Source organism: Panthera uncia (genome assembly GCF_023721935.1).
Source record: "Panthera uncia isolate 11264 chromosome A1 unlocalized genomic scaffold, Puncia_PCG_1.0 HiC_scaffold_16, whole genome shotgun sequence".
Taxonomy (NCBI): Eukaryota; Metazoa; Chordata; class Mammalia; order Carnivora; family Felidae; genus Panthera; species Panthera uncia.
In genome coordinates, this window is record NW_026057576.1 from 35,422,162 (window position 1) to 35,434,885 (window position 12,724).

The 12,724-nt window shown below is 35.4% G+C and overlaps 1 long non-coding RNA gene across 1 annotated transcript in view; it reads left to right on the top strand.

Moving 5' to 3' along the window:
- Positions 1 to 9,496, top strand: part of LOC125933843 (uncharacterized) — a 46,506-nt gene extending 37,010 nt beyond the window's left edge. The window contains exon 3 of the long non-coding RNA XR_007461118.1: positions 9,159 to 9,496. This is a non-coding gene — a long non-coding RNA (uncharacterized LOC125933843). The remainder of the gene's footprint in view (positions 1 to 9,158) is intronic.
- Positions 9,497 to 12,724: the final 3,228 nt, after the last annotated feature.

The following is a 12,724-nucleotide window of genomic DNA, read 5'->3' on the forward strand; positions in this document are numbered from 1 at the left end:
TTGAGTGCATGATGTGAAGTACAGCTCTCTACTTTCTTTTTTTCCCAAATGATCCAATACTGTTTATTAATTACATGGCCTCACTTTGATTTGAAATTTCATCTTTTTATAGAATATATTCTCCTAATATGTAGATTTATTTCCGAAATCACTGTTTTATTTCATTATCTATTTTTTTCCATTCCCAGCTAATAAAATACTCTTTTATTTACTTGAGTTTCATGAAAAGTTTTACTTCTAGCAGAAAAGACTATTACTGTTTTCACTCATCTTGAAGGATTATTTTTCTTTATTTATGGGTTTTCTTTGCTTTTGTGGGTTTTTTTTCCTTCTCATTATATATTCTGTTGTCGGTTTATTCTTTTGTGTATAGGAAACTATTAAACTTTTCCTGTCAAATTTTTGTCTTACTAACATACTACAAAATGTTACTAGTTATAATAGTTTTCCAGATGATTCTTGTGGATTTTATAGCAGAACAATCGTAACATAGACAAATAGTGACACAATTTAATCTTTATTTCCAGTGTTTATTTCTCATTTTTGTTCTTCCTGCATTGGCTAGGAGTGACAATAGAGTGTTGGGTAGTAGTAATAGTAGCAGGCATTTTTTTTCTTGTTCATGTTTTTTTTTCTTTTTTTAATTTTTTTTTTTAACGTTTATTTATTTTTGAGACAGAGAGAGACAGAGCATGAAGGGGGGAGGGTCAGAGAGAGAGGGAGACACAGAATCTGAAACAGGCTCCAGGCTCTGAGCTGTCAGCACAGAGCCCGACGAGGGGCTTGAACTCACGGACTGCGAGATCATGACCTGAGCCGAAGTCGGCCGCTTAACCGACTGAGCCACCCAGGCGCCCCTCTTGTTCATGTTTAAAATTAGTTTTTTGTCATTTGAAATACAGAAGCCAAGCAACACTTCTCTGTCTCAAAAATATCCTGGTCACTCTTCTATATATAGCACGTAAGTTTTAGTTTTTTGTTAAATGCCTCTTAAATTTTCTCTAAATTATTTTGATGAGAATTTTGGTCTTAAAATATTCTATGCTTCTATTCAGGAATAGTATTTCCCTATTCTTTTTTATGTTTCTGATTAATTTTTTTTGTTAAAGTTACTGCAAATAGTTTTATATGTTATTATGATATTATTTTGTGATTGATTTTTAAAAAGTGTTCTAGTGGACTATTTGAGTACATGAAAGATGTACTGATTCCTATATTTAAAAAAAATAAACATAATAAACTCATATGTTTTATCAGTTATTTAATCATTTTGTGGGATTTTTTTTTAAGTTAACAATAGCATCATGTACAAATAATGAGAGTTTTGTCTTCTTTTTGGATAATTACAACTTCTATCACATTTCCCCCTTTTTTATATATTCCTTTGGCTAGAGTATTTTTAGTCTTGGTGGTGATAGCAACCTTGCTTTGTTCCATTTGTTATAACTACTTTAATATGTATTTGTTAAGACTACAGTTGGATTTTGGCCAGATATGCATCATAATTTTAAAGATTTTTTTCCCTTTTTTAATCCTCTTAAGGATTTAAAAAATAACCAGGATTGATATTAAAGCTTAACACTTTATTGAAATATGTATTTGTTTAATAACATGTATTGAGATAATTATATATTTTTAAACTTTTGAAATATCGATAATGTGTTCTCTGAATTGATTTCCTAATTTTGAGGCACATATCTATATTTTTAAATCTCTTCTATTGGATTATGGTGTGCTATCTACTTAGTACATTTTCAGATTAGAGTTGTATGATATTTTTTAAGGTGTTCATGTCTGTATTTTTTAATGAAATTACTCCACTATCTTCTTTCTTGTGCTATATTTGTAAAGTTTGGGTATCAAAGCTGTGTTAATTTTATTTGGGAAGTTTCCCATCTTTTATTGAGCAAAATGACTTTAGTATGTTATTTGTAGATTCTGTCTCTGAGTAACATGTATATATTCAGAGGCAGCTTGTTTAGTTTGTACTTTTTCCCCTGAGGCTAAATATCAATTTTTTAGGTACTGAAATTTAAAATCCATTTGGTTTGGAGAATTCCCAAAAGATTAGCATTTTGCCTAGAATTTAAAAAAAAATAATTTTAGGCCTTGAGAAAGAACTGCCATATCTCCTTAGAGTGTAATTTCAGTGTTTAGGAGTCAGGTGAAACATGGCATATTCACTGAAATATCTTTCATAAGCCAGTGGGAATCCTCAGTTGACATGAATGCTTACATAGGTGTTAAGTTTGGTTCTGTCATTTAACTTAAGTCACTTTAAAACATCGATATTTAGATTCAGTTCAGAGATACAGGGCTTGTGTCCCATTTGGAATTGTCATTCCCTATTTTCTTAGAAGATCTGAATGTACCCATACATGTGTTATGTGAATGTGTTTGGATCCGTCTACCCTTGTGGTTAAATTATGTTTTGGGAGGTACATTTCAAACCTGCAAACCTAGGTTACCTCATGAGAAAAAAAATCAAATTATTAACTGTTAGATAATATTGTGTGATATGTTATAGATAAGAGAATTAAATTTATAACATTAAAGTTTCACTATACATGTATAAAATTATTGAAGAAATATTAGAAGAAAATAATATTAAAGAACCTAACCAATTTTTCCCTATTACAAATTCTATGTATGTAAGAAATAATGAGAACTTCCTTACTAAAGGACAAAGTTTGGATCAGACTTACAAAAGAAACTTTATTTGCAATTTTAAAGGTTCACCTGTCAGTATTTGAAAAACAACTACAATATTGTTGCAATGCAAAATGCTTTGAAGAGTAAGTATCTCAGTATAGTTCTGTGGCTTCTTTTACTCTGTTGTGGTTCCTGAAAAGAAACCAGCAGGAGTTCATCCTAGTCTTAGATTGTTAGATATGAAATTTTGTCACAGAATTGTTGATCTCCAGTATGTATTGTTGGATATGTGCTAGTCATTGAAAATGATTTCAGAATAAAATAGACTTTTCCTTGAAGGCGTTAGGAGTCTCTGTTTCAGTGCCAATTCCCATTCTTCCCTAGAATGATTGCCAAGGTATAAATAGCTGAAAAAAAAAAAGAAAAAAAGAAGAATTGGGTGCTAAGTACTTCACTACACAATAACTCTATCATCACTTTACAGTAACAACTGACAAATGATCCATTACTGTCAGAGGGAAGGTTTTTAAGTCATTTCTTGACTACATCTATTGAGGATTTTGAAGGCAATCAGTAGAGATACATTTTTTTCTAGTGTGTTTATTCCTTAATCTATAGTCTTTAAGGATGTGCCAATTATAATTTATCCACTACCTATTATGAAACCCGGATAACAAGATAATGCAAGTAATTAACAAGGTTTGTACACTACATAAAGGTACTGTGTTGCCTGACATGTTTAAGCTACTAGAGTGAAGTTACACTGATAACATTCTATTTCTGTTTCATCCCTGAGGACAATAACTATTCCTTCCTAATCCTGTTTAGATAAGGGTGAAATTCATGGGTTAGTTCTCCAAAGATCAAGAGTTTAGGTTTTCACGTAGCAAAGAGCTTTGTGAGGAGAACATCTCCATTTGTCTGCCAAATCTTTTTCTTATTTCCCCAACCCCCCTTTTTTCCCCAGTACAATTGCCTTGTATTTCCATTCATCAATCCAACCAGAGTAGAATTAGTAACATTTGCTTTCTATTATTCAGTGTTTGAAATAAAACAAGTAGACTTTGTACCTTATAGACCTTGTAGGACCATAAATGAATGCTTCCATGTTCTCTCTTTGATGAATCTGAATCTGGAGTAGATATTCATTTAATTTAAGGAACAACTAGTTGTTTTTTTTTAATTTTTTTTAACGTTTATTTTTGAGACAAAGAGAGACAGAGCACGAATGGGGGAGGGTCAGAGAGAGGGAGACACAGAATCTGAAACAGGCTCCAGGCTCTGAGCTGTCAGCACAGAGCCTGACGCGGGGCTCGAACTCACGGACGTGAGATCATGACCTGAGCCGGTCGGCCGCTTAACCGACTGAGCCACCCAGGCGCCCCAGGAACAACTAGTTTTTAAAGATGAAGAGAAGAAATAGAAAATTTCCTTTGAATAAACAGAATTTAGGCTGTCACATAGTCTTTAAGATAACTCTACGCTTCAGTATAACTAGAACGAGGAGCAATATTCAGAGTAAGTTGGGGTGTGAAGTGAGCTTGAGTGTGTTGTAGCCAGTGAGTAGGAGCAATGGTTCCCCTTGGTGTAGGTTTAATGTCCTTTTCCTGTGAGCCTAATATAACATCAATTGTGGATTTATTTTGTCTTCCTTTTCACATTACTTGAATAAAAACACAAAACCATGAAAGACAGCTTGCTAATGAGTTCTTCATCCTCTTAGCTTCTCTTAGATTCTGATTATTGAAAATGAATGGTGCCCCACAGTACACTTCTTCTCTCACCAGTGTGTCCTCAAATAGGGAGGGGAAAAATGATGTATTTTTTTACATTAGAAAATAAAATAGCCTTCAGCACTTAAAATGAAAGTAATTTACATCTTTACCATTTTAGAATTACTGTATATATTCAATTTCAGCATTTTTTTCACTAAGCCTTCCTCCTTTTTAATTTTTATGGAGGTTTTGACTTTGCTTTACTAGATTTTGTACTTAAATAATGTAGGCTTCCCTCCATTCATAGATTTCATACAGGCTTATGAGGTCAATATTTTAACCTTGGTAACATTGCTTCATTCTTCTTGACTATTTTAAAGTCAACATACTTCCTTTTTCCTTTCCAGGTAAATAAAATTAGTAATGTTTAGACTTTCTGACAATACATCACTTGAATGAACTCAACATGTGCTTTTAAGAAAAAAGTCACCTTGTGAAAACTTGTTTATAAATAGAATTAATGTTAGTTTCTAGGATTTTCAAAAGTTTCTTTATTCATATTCAAAGCTGGCTCAGTCCTCAGTTGCTGTTTGCTTATGAACTTGGTGCAGTGGTTTCAATATGATCTGACAAAAATCAAGAAAGATTTGGTGGAGTTTTACAAAAGCATGCAGCATGAATTTTGTTCTGTTTATTACTGCTTATTTAAAAGAGCTGATACATATGAACAAAGACACTAGTTTTCTTGATTTGAAGATCAGAAAGAAACAATTTCTCAAATTAGAATCAGAGCCAAGATTTATCTGTTGAGTAAACTCAAACCTACTTTACAAATCTTGGTCCATGAAATAAGGAGTCTTTCGTTACTTGATATAATAAATGTTAACAATATATCAATAGCATAAACTGTTAAAAAAATTACTACTGTTAATTTCTGTTTATGAATATTTGCTCTTTCCAAAGATAAATTATTATACATAAATGCCTATACACAACCATGAAACACAGGTATATTATATTATTACTTTCATATTAGTGTTGTAAGTCCATGATTTTACATTTCAGTTCATTGCTATACATGGGAACTCCTCGGTGCAGGAGGACTCTGAAATCAACATGTGAATGGAACTAAAATTGTCAAATTCCAATGGGATAAATGCGCGTTGAGGTAGAGAATAAAATGAGGATGACACAGAGGATCTGATAGGGCCAGTATTTTCATTCCTGTGTAGTCAGTTAAAGGGGGTAAATAGGTGGTTTAGGGATGAGAGTAGCAACTGACCAAAAATATCTTACCATTCCCCTCAGCTTGGCTGAACTTTGACAGACCGCTGACCTCCTTTTTCTTAGAACACTTACTTTAGAAAATTTGTGATGGTAAATTCTTTCTCTGGCCATTTTATATGCAAATATTCTTGGAAGACACACACTAGTTTTACAACCCAGGAATGTCTTTCTCGGGGACCTGGGAGCCATCTCTTTGAAGTGTAATCATCAAGGTGGTTCAGTGCCCCTCTCTCTCAGTCTGACTTCATTGGGAGCCAGTTAGAAAACCCTGATGGCCAAAACACAGAGAAAACCATTTGCAAACTGATGAATAACTCAATGTGCTCAACACATCTCATTGAGAACTCCCCTTACCCCACCCGACCCCCAGCATTCTTCAGTACTTTTCCACTAGCTACTCCAGCACTTAAGATCCTTCTCACCTTTTGTGTTAATGGAGTTAAGCATAGTCTGAGTTCTGGTCTCTTTTCTCTATGGACTGTAGCCTTGTGTCTTACTGAGCTCATGCCACTATAACAAAATACCATAGACTGGGTGGCTTACACAGTAGGAGTTTATTTTTCATGGTTTTGGAGACCAGGGTGTTAACATGGTCCAGTTTGCATGAGGGAGCTTGTCCTGGCTTGCAGATAGTTACCTTCTCACTGTGTCCTTCATGACCAGGGGCAGGGGTGGGGAGGTGGGAGGGGAGAGGTCAAGAAGGCTCTCTGATGTTTCTTTTTTTGAAGGGCACTGGTCTCATCATTAGGGCCCCACTCTCATGACCTCATCTAAACTTAATTACTTCCCAAAGAACCCATCTCTAAATACCATCATATTGGGGATTAGAGCTTCAACATAGAAATTTGGGGGAAGACTTTTGTCAGTGCAATTTTTGCTTTGATACAACCCACTGGCAGCAGAGAATGATTTCATAGATGAAAATAGCCTTTTATTCCCTGTTCTTGGTGTCACATTGGGTTGGGGATAGGCAAAGGAAAGGATGTACTATCCTTTTCTCAGACATTTTATATTTCCCATAGGTAATGCAAATTTTAAGTAAAATTATGAAAAGGAAATTTTTCTTTGGTGCCTATCCATCTCTCCTCTTTCATTCTACCCATCTCTTGTATTTGGTGTAGGGGGAGGGACGAGAAAAGTCAGGGAAGGTGTCCTGGAAATAATGACATTTGAATATAATAGTGGGAGAACAAGATACATTATGTGGGCAGCAGTTAGGAGAAAAGCAACAGCTAATATAAGGAAGACGGGTGAGCTAATAATGATAACAGCAATAACAAAGTTAGTTATAACATTTATTTAATTTCTGCTATGTGCCAGGCTCCGTTCTAAACACTTAATGTGCATTAATTCATTTAATCGTTATAGCAACCCCATGAGGTACATACTATAATTATTCCCATTTTGGACATAAAGATATTAAAATGAAGGGAGTTAACAAATTTGCTCAAGGCCATAAAGCTAACAAATGATAGAGCTGGGATTTAAATCCAGGCATTATTGTCCCAGTACCCATGCATTTAACCTCAAAACAGCACTATCACTGACTATATGTTATTACTCTAGAGATAAGTGTACTTTAATCAGGTAAATGGCCTCTGATGGTGGCATTTTGACCATGAGTTCAAGCTAATGAGGAAAAGGTATTGTTAAAGGGGCAGTGGGGTTGGATCAGTCTTTCAAAAACACTTCTTAAATTGAAGGGGTACGTGGGTGGCTGAGTCAGTTAAGAATCTGATTTCTGATTTTGGCTCAGGTCATGATCTCACAATTCATGAGTTCCAGTCCTGCAGTGGGCTCTGTGCTGATAGCACGAAGCCTGCGTGGGATTCTCTCTCTTCCTCTCTGCTCCTCCCTAACTCGTGATCTGTCTCTCTAAATAAATAAACTTTAAAAAGAGGTGGGGGGAAGCTCTTAAATTGTAGAATATTATAACTACCTGTTAGTTTTGAAGGAAACATCAGTGCTGAAAACAAAGTTAATAAAATATATATATATATATATATATATATATATGTATTGTTTTATAGCTTACAAAATGCTTTAACCTGTGTATTTTCCTTAAAATTTTATCAATGACTGTAAAGTAAGATTGAAGAAGTTACTATAACTTTTGAGGAAGTAGTACAGCTTTTCAAAGATGACAGCTGATTAGGGGGCAGGATTCAATATTCAAATATAGACTGCCTGATGCCTGATTCCTTAAACTTTTCACTAAGTTCAACAAAGGCTGGGTATAAAAGTGATTTCAAAACTGAGATTTGAAAGTTGGAAAAAAGTGGTTAAAGATACACAAGTATATTACACCTGATATCTTTGAAAACAATTATTACTATTGAGTGTAAGACCTGTAATTGGGAGTCATTGAAGTATTTTTGGAGAAAACTCTAGTCAACAAATTACTTTTAGACAATTGAGAAAAAAACACAAGTGTAATTGCTAATCAAAGGATACTCTGGGGAAAGACCCAGCCACTTACAGTTTAATTAGGGACAGTCAGCATGAAATCAGAGAAAAGAGATCATAGCCAACTTTTGAAGAAAACACATTTAAGAGGTAAGAAAGTAGTCATGAACTGGCTCCTATAATTCCAAAGCTCCCTGGAGACTGCTGGCTGAACTGATATCCTTTGATACTGATGAATTCTTTTCTAGTTAAAATTCTGTTTCTTTCTTTGAAAATTTAGAGATTAGAAATATCTAAATTGAAACATTCAATTATAGGAAGCAAATTATAATGGGTGGCCTTTATGATTGCTGTACTAGAAATATGAGACTAGAAGGCAGAATTAAATATTTAGCTAAGGTGAGAGAACTCCATAGCTGAGAAATGTGATGCAGAAGAAACACTTTTTTTCTCCACTTTGCATATTAAAGACCTGAAGGAAAGAATGTGCTATTTATTGATAAAGTGTTTGGGGCAAAGTAGTTAAACTCACAACAGGTAACCCAAAGTACTTTTGAAAAGGTCATGGTTGAGAACATTTTGGATTTTGAAAAGGTATGCAAGTTGACAAAATGCAGATTAGTGACAGGAAAAGAAGGATTTGTAAACTTTATGAGATCACATTTGAGGAAAATTGTATAAATATTTAAGAAAAAGCAAATGCAACATTTTCACAGCTTGTGGAATCTTTTAGTATTCTGATTCTTATCCAGTTAAACCATAGAGTGTGAAAATAATAAAATACACAAAAATATACACAGCAAGACAGTGATGATCTGTCTCTTTCCCTTTATTTTTCCGTCTCATACTCTCCCTTGCTTTCCCACTTGATTTTTCCAAGTCTGTCAGAATGAAGACAACCTCAGGTAATCTTTCTTAGAACAGAAATAAAAGGGGCTTTGGTGTGTTCACTGCCAGGGAGGGATAAGGGGCTTTGAGAAAACTATATAAGTCAGTGTGTGTGTGTGTGTGTGTGTGTGTGTGTGTACACATGGTGTGGGAGAGAGAGAGAGATTTTATCTTATACACATACTCATCCCCCCTCTCTCTCCTTTACAGTAAAGCAGTGGTCATCAACTGTGGCTTCACGAAAATGAGCAGGGGGACTTAAAAAATTCCCAGTCTGTGCTCTAGGCCAGTTGCATCAGGAGCTGTAGAGGTAGAAATCAAGCATCCCATCATTCCAGTGAGCAGCTGACTTTGAGATACATCCTACAAAGTAGCCAAATGTGGTGATTGTCCCTCCCTGCTTTAAGAAAATTTTGGGAATTTTAAGAAAATTCTGGGAAAACATTGGGGGTGTGGTTAACCCACTTCACATCTTTATAATCTTTATCCTTTTGATAAGTAGCAGTAAAGAAAACCCTTGCATTTATTCTTCTGTGTGGCTATTGTAAACCTATTGTCTCCCCTCTAGGAAAATCTCCAGTGGTAAAATAACAACTGTATATTGACTTAAATACTAATTACACCAGTTGTCTGCTTTTAAAAACTCTTTTGCTTATATAATTGAATACACGAAGCTTATCACATTGCACTTCTGTAGCTTTCTTTATCAGCAAAATTGTTTCTAGTCCCATGTTTTTGCTTTAAGGTTTCATTTATAATCCAACCTTCATCTCTCCCCATTAAAGCCCAGAATTCTTTTTTTTTAATTTTTTTTAATGTTTATTTATTTTTGAGACAGAGAGAGACAGAGCATGAACGGGGGAGGGTCAGAGAGAGGGAGACACAGAATCTGAAACAGGCTCCAGGCTCTGAGCTGTCAGCACAGAGCCCAACGTGGGGCTCGAACTCACGGACCGCGAGATCATGACCTGAGCCGAAGTCGGCCGCTTAACCGACTGAGCCACCCAGGCTCCCCAAAGCCCAGAATTCTTATCTTTCTCCTTAATGTTTGGCTGAGTATATGTTTTGTGTGTCATTACTTTAGCCAGTGATCACAGAAGAATGTAATGAGTAGGTAAACACAATGCTTTTTTTTTTTAAAATAAATGTTGACAAAACTAATAGATAGTTGTTATAACATTTGTATACATTTTTAAATTTTCATTAGCCGTTTTAAAACCATGGTATATCTATATCCTGTCATGTTACATGTGTGCTATCTCTTTTAATGTTAATATGGAGCATAAAGGCACTTATAAGTAAAATGTATGCTTCTCAGTTGTTTATTTCTTTGAAGAATTTAATGTGTTTTGAGTATTTACTTATCTAGCAAAGGTTGATAACATGAAGTATAAAAATTGCTGAATCAGGTATAAGAATTGGGAGAATCAGTGAAGAACATTCAAGTAAATTGAGAGGAAAGAGGAAATAGATTTTAACACCATGATTGAACACGGGACAAGATAGTCAAAGGATCCTAGAAAGGAGAAAAATGGTTAGAAATGGAAAAAAAGAATGAAATATCTTAGTACTAATCAAACAGCAGTATAGTAAATGAACAGTCAACCAGCTACAATGAATTTGGAAATGCATGACCTAAGAAATATACTTTACAATTGCTAACACTGTAACTAAAATAATGTATTAATAGAAACTATTAATATATGCTAGAATAAAAGGTATCTCATCAGGTAGAGCTTACTTTGTATGAATTCATTCCTCTGTACTTATCTTTTCTACAAGAGTTACTGAGTTTGTGATGTGAGGTTGTTGCTATTATTTCTGTTCTGAAACAGACACCATCTTGCTTTTTAATACTTTATTATAGCTATTTTCTATCCTTACTTCTGCTAGTCACTTGTTGCTTATCCCTTGTGGTCTTTTTCCTTCTTTTTGGGCAAAGCTTAAACATGTTACATTTTGTTTCAAATTGCGGCATTTGACTGGAATTCCAAATTCTTGAATGGTTTCTGGTGGGAAGTGTCCAACTAGAGAGTTCGCCTCTTTTTATATGAAAACCTCTGCTGTTCTAGATATTCCCCTGTTGGTTACAGGATGATATTGACTTTGAGAAAAAATCAAATTAACAGTCACTGGGTATTCATTATATGCTACGCAGAGGTACTACTATATATGGGGGTAAGGGAGAAGGTTATAGGTAGAGGGAGCTACACATGGGGTTGCAGCTAGTTTTAGCCTACCACCAAATCATAGAGCATTCAGTACTGTTCGCACATTTTCCCCACAATTAATTATTTTGTTTTGCTTTGTTTTATAGCTTTGGTTTTATTTAAGCTATACATGTGTGTCAGCTGTATAGTTGTATAAGAACTATACACATAGAGGCCTTATATCTACTTACAAGTCTGCATGTATTCAAGTAACATTTTGAGGTGCCTGGTGGCTCACTTGGTTAAGCATCCAGCTCTTGGCTTTGGCTTAAGTCAGGATCTTATGGTTTGTGAGATTGAGCCCAGTGTGGGGCTCCGTGCTGGCAGTGAGGAGCCTACTTAGGGTTCTCTCTCTCTCTCTCTCTCTCTCTCTCTCTCTCTTTGCCCCTTCCTGCTTGCATGTTTGCTTGCGCTCTCTCAAAAATAAATAAACATTTAAAAAACTTATTTATTTGAGAGAGAGAGAGGGAGGGGGAGAGAGAGAGAGAGAGAGAGAGAGAGAGAGAGAGAGAGAGAGAGAACGAGCGGGGGAGGGCAGAGGGAGAGGGAGATACAGAATCTGAAGAAGGTTCCAGGCTCTGAGCTGTCAGTGCAGAGCTTGATGTGGGGCTCCAAATCATGAACTGCAAGATCAAGACCTGAGCCGAAGTCGGACTCAACTGACTGAGCCACCCAGGCGCCCCAACATTTAAGACATGATTTAAAAAATTCAAGCCAACACTGGAATCTGTGGGACTTTCTTCCTTCAAGTGGCATATGCCCCTCTCTCCCTCACTGCCAAGGCTTCTGGAAGGCTGGCTTGAGCTCTGTAGGGAGTCCCCAGGGGGTTCCACTATTAATCTTTGAAATTTTAGTGTCATGTGGAGGAATTAGAAGGAAATCTCTTATTATTTTTAAAAACAGTGACTACATTAGTATTTACTGCCTGCTCCAGGGTGAAATGAAAGTATCTTAGGGAAAATATACACTACCTGAATTGTTAAGAATAGGATGATATATATAAACATAAGATTTAGAAAAGATAGGTATTTATAGGTTGAATTCATAATTATTTTTTACAAGTATGAGTGCATTTGAAGTTATCAGAGGCAACAGCGTTGAACATTGTAACTGGGGCAACTGTCATGTATCCTGGTCTGACCCCTGTCTTTCCTGAGGATTTTGATTTTCCTAAGAAGTCTCCTTTTTGGCCAGCGCATGCATTTTTCTAGTCAAGTTCATACATGCATTAAGTTTAAGGAGGCAAAGATCAGTCTCAAACTGAAAACTACTATTTTAATATGCACAAATGTAAAAGAGGCTGTTATGTTTTATTTCCTCCATTTAAAAATGTTCTTGTCCTTCATTTATGTTCCTGGTCAATAATCGACACTAAGTTAAGAGGAGGGAAGAGGTCAGACAATGTGACAGAAGGAATACTTGCAATAAAACACAGACAGAAAATTGTGCTAATAGGTTAACTCCCTACTAATGTGAATAAATCCCTCTGTGAACCTTTTCTGTGATTGCTTATGTGAAGTAATTATTGTCTGGCCTAAAACCTTATAGTTAAACTAAAACTGGCAA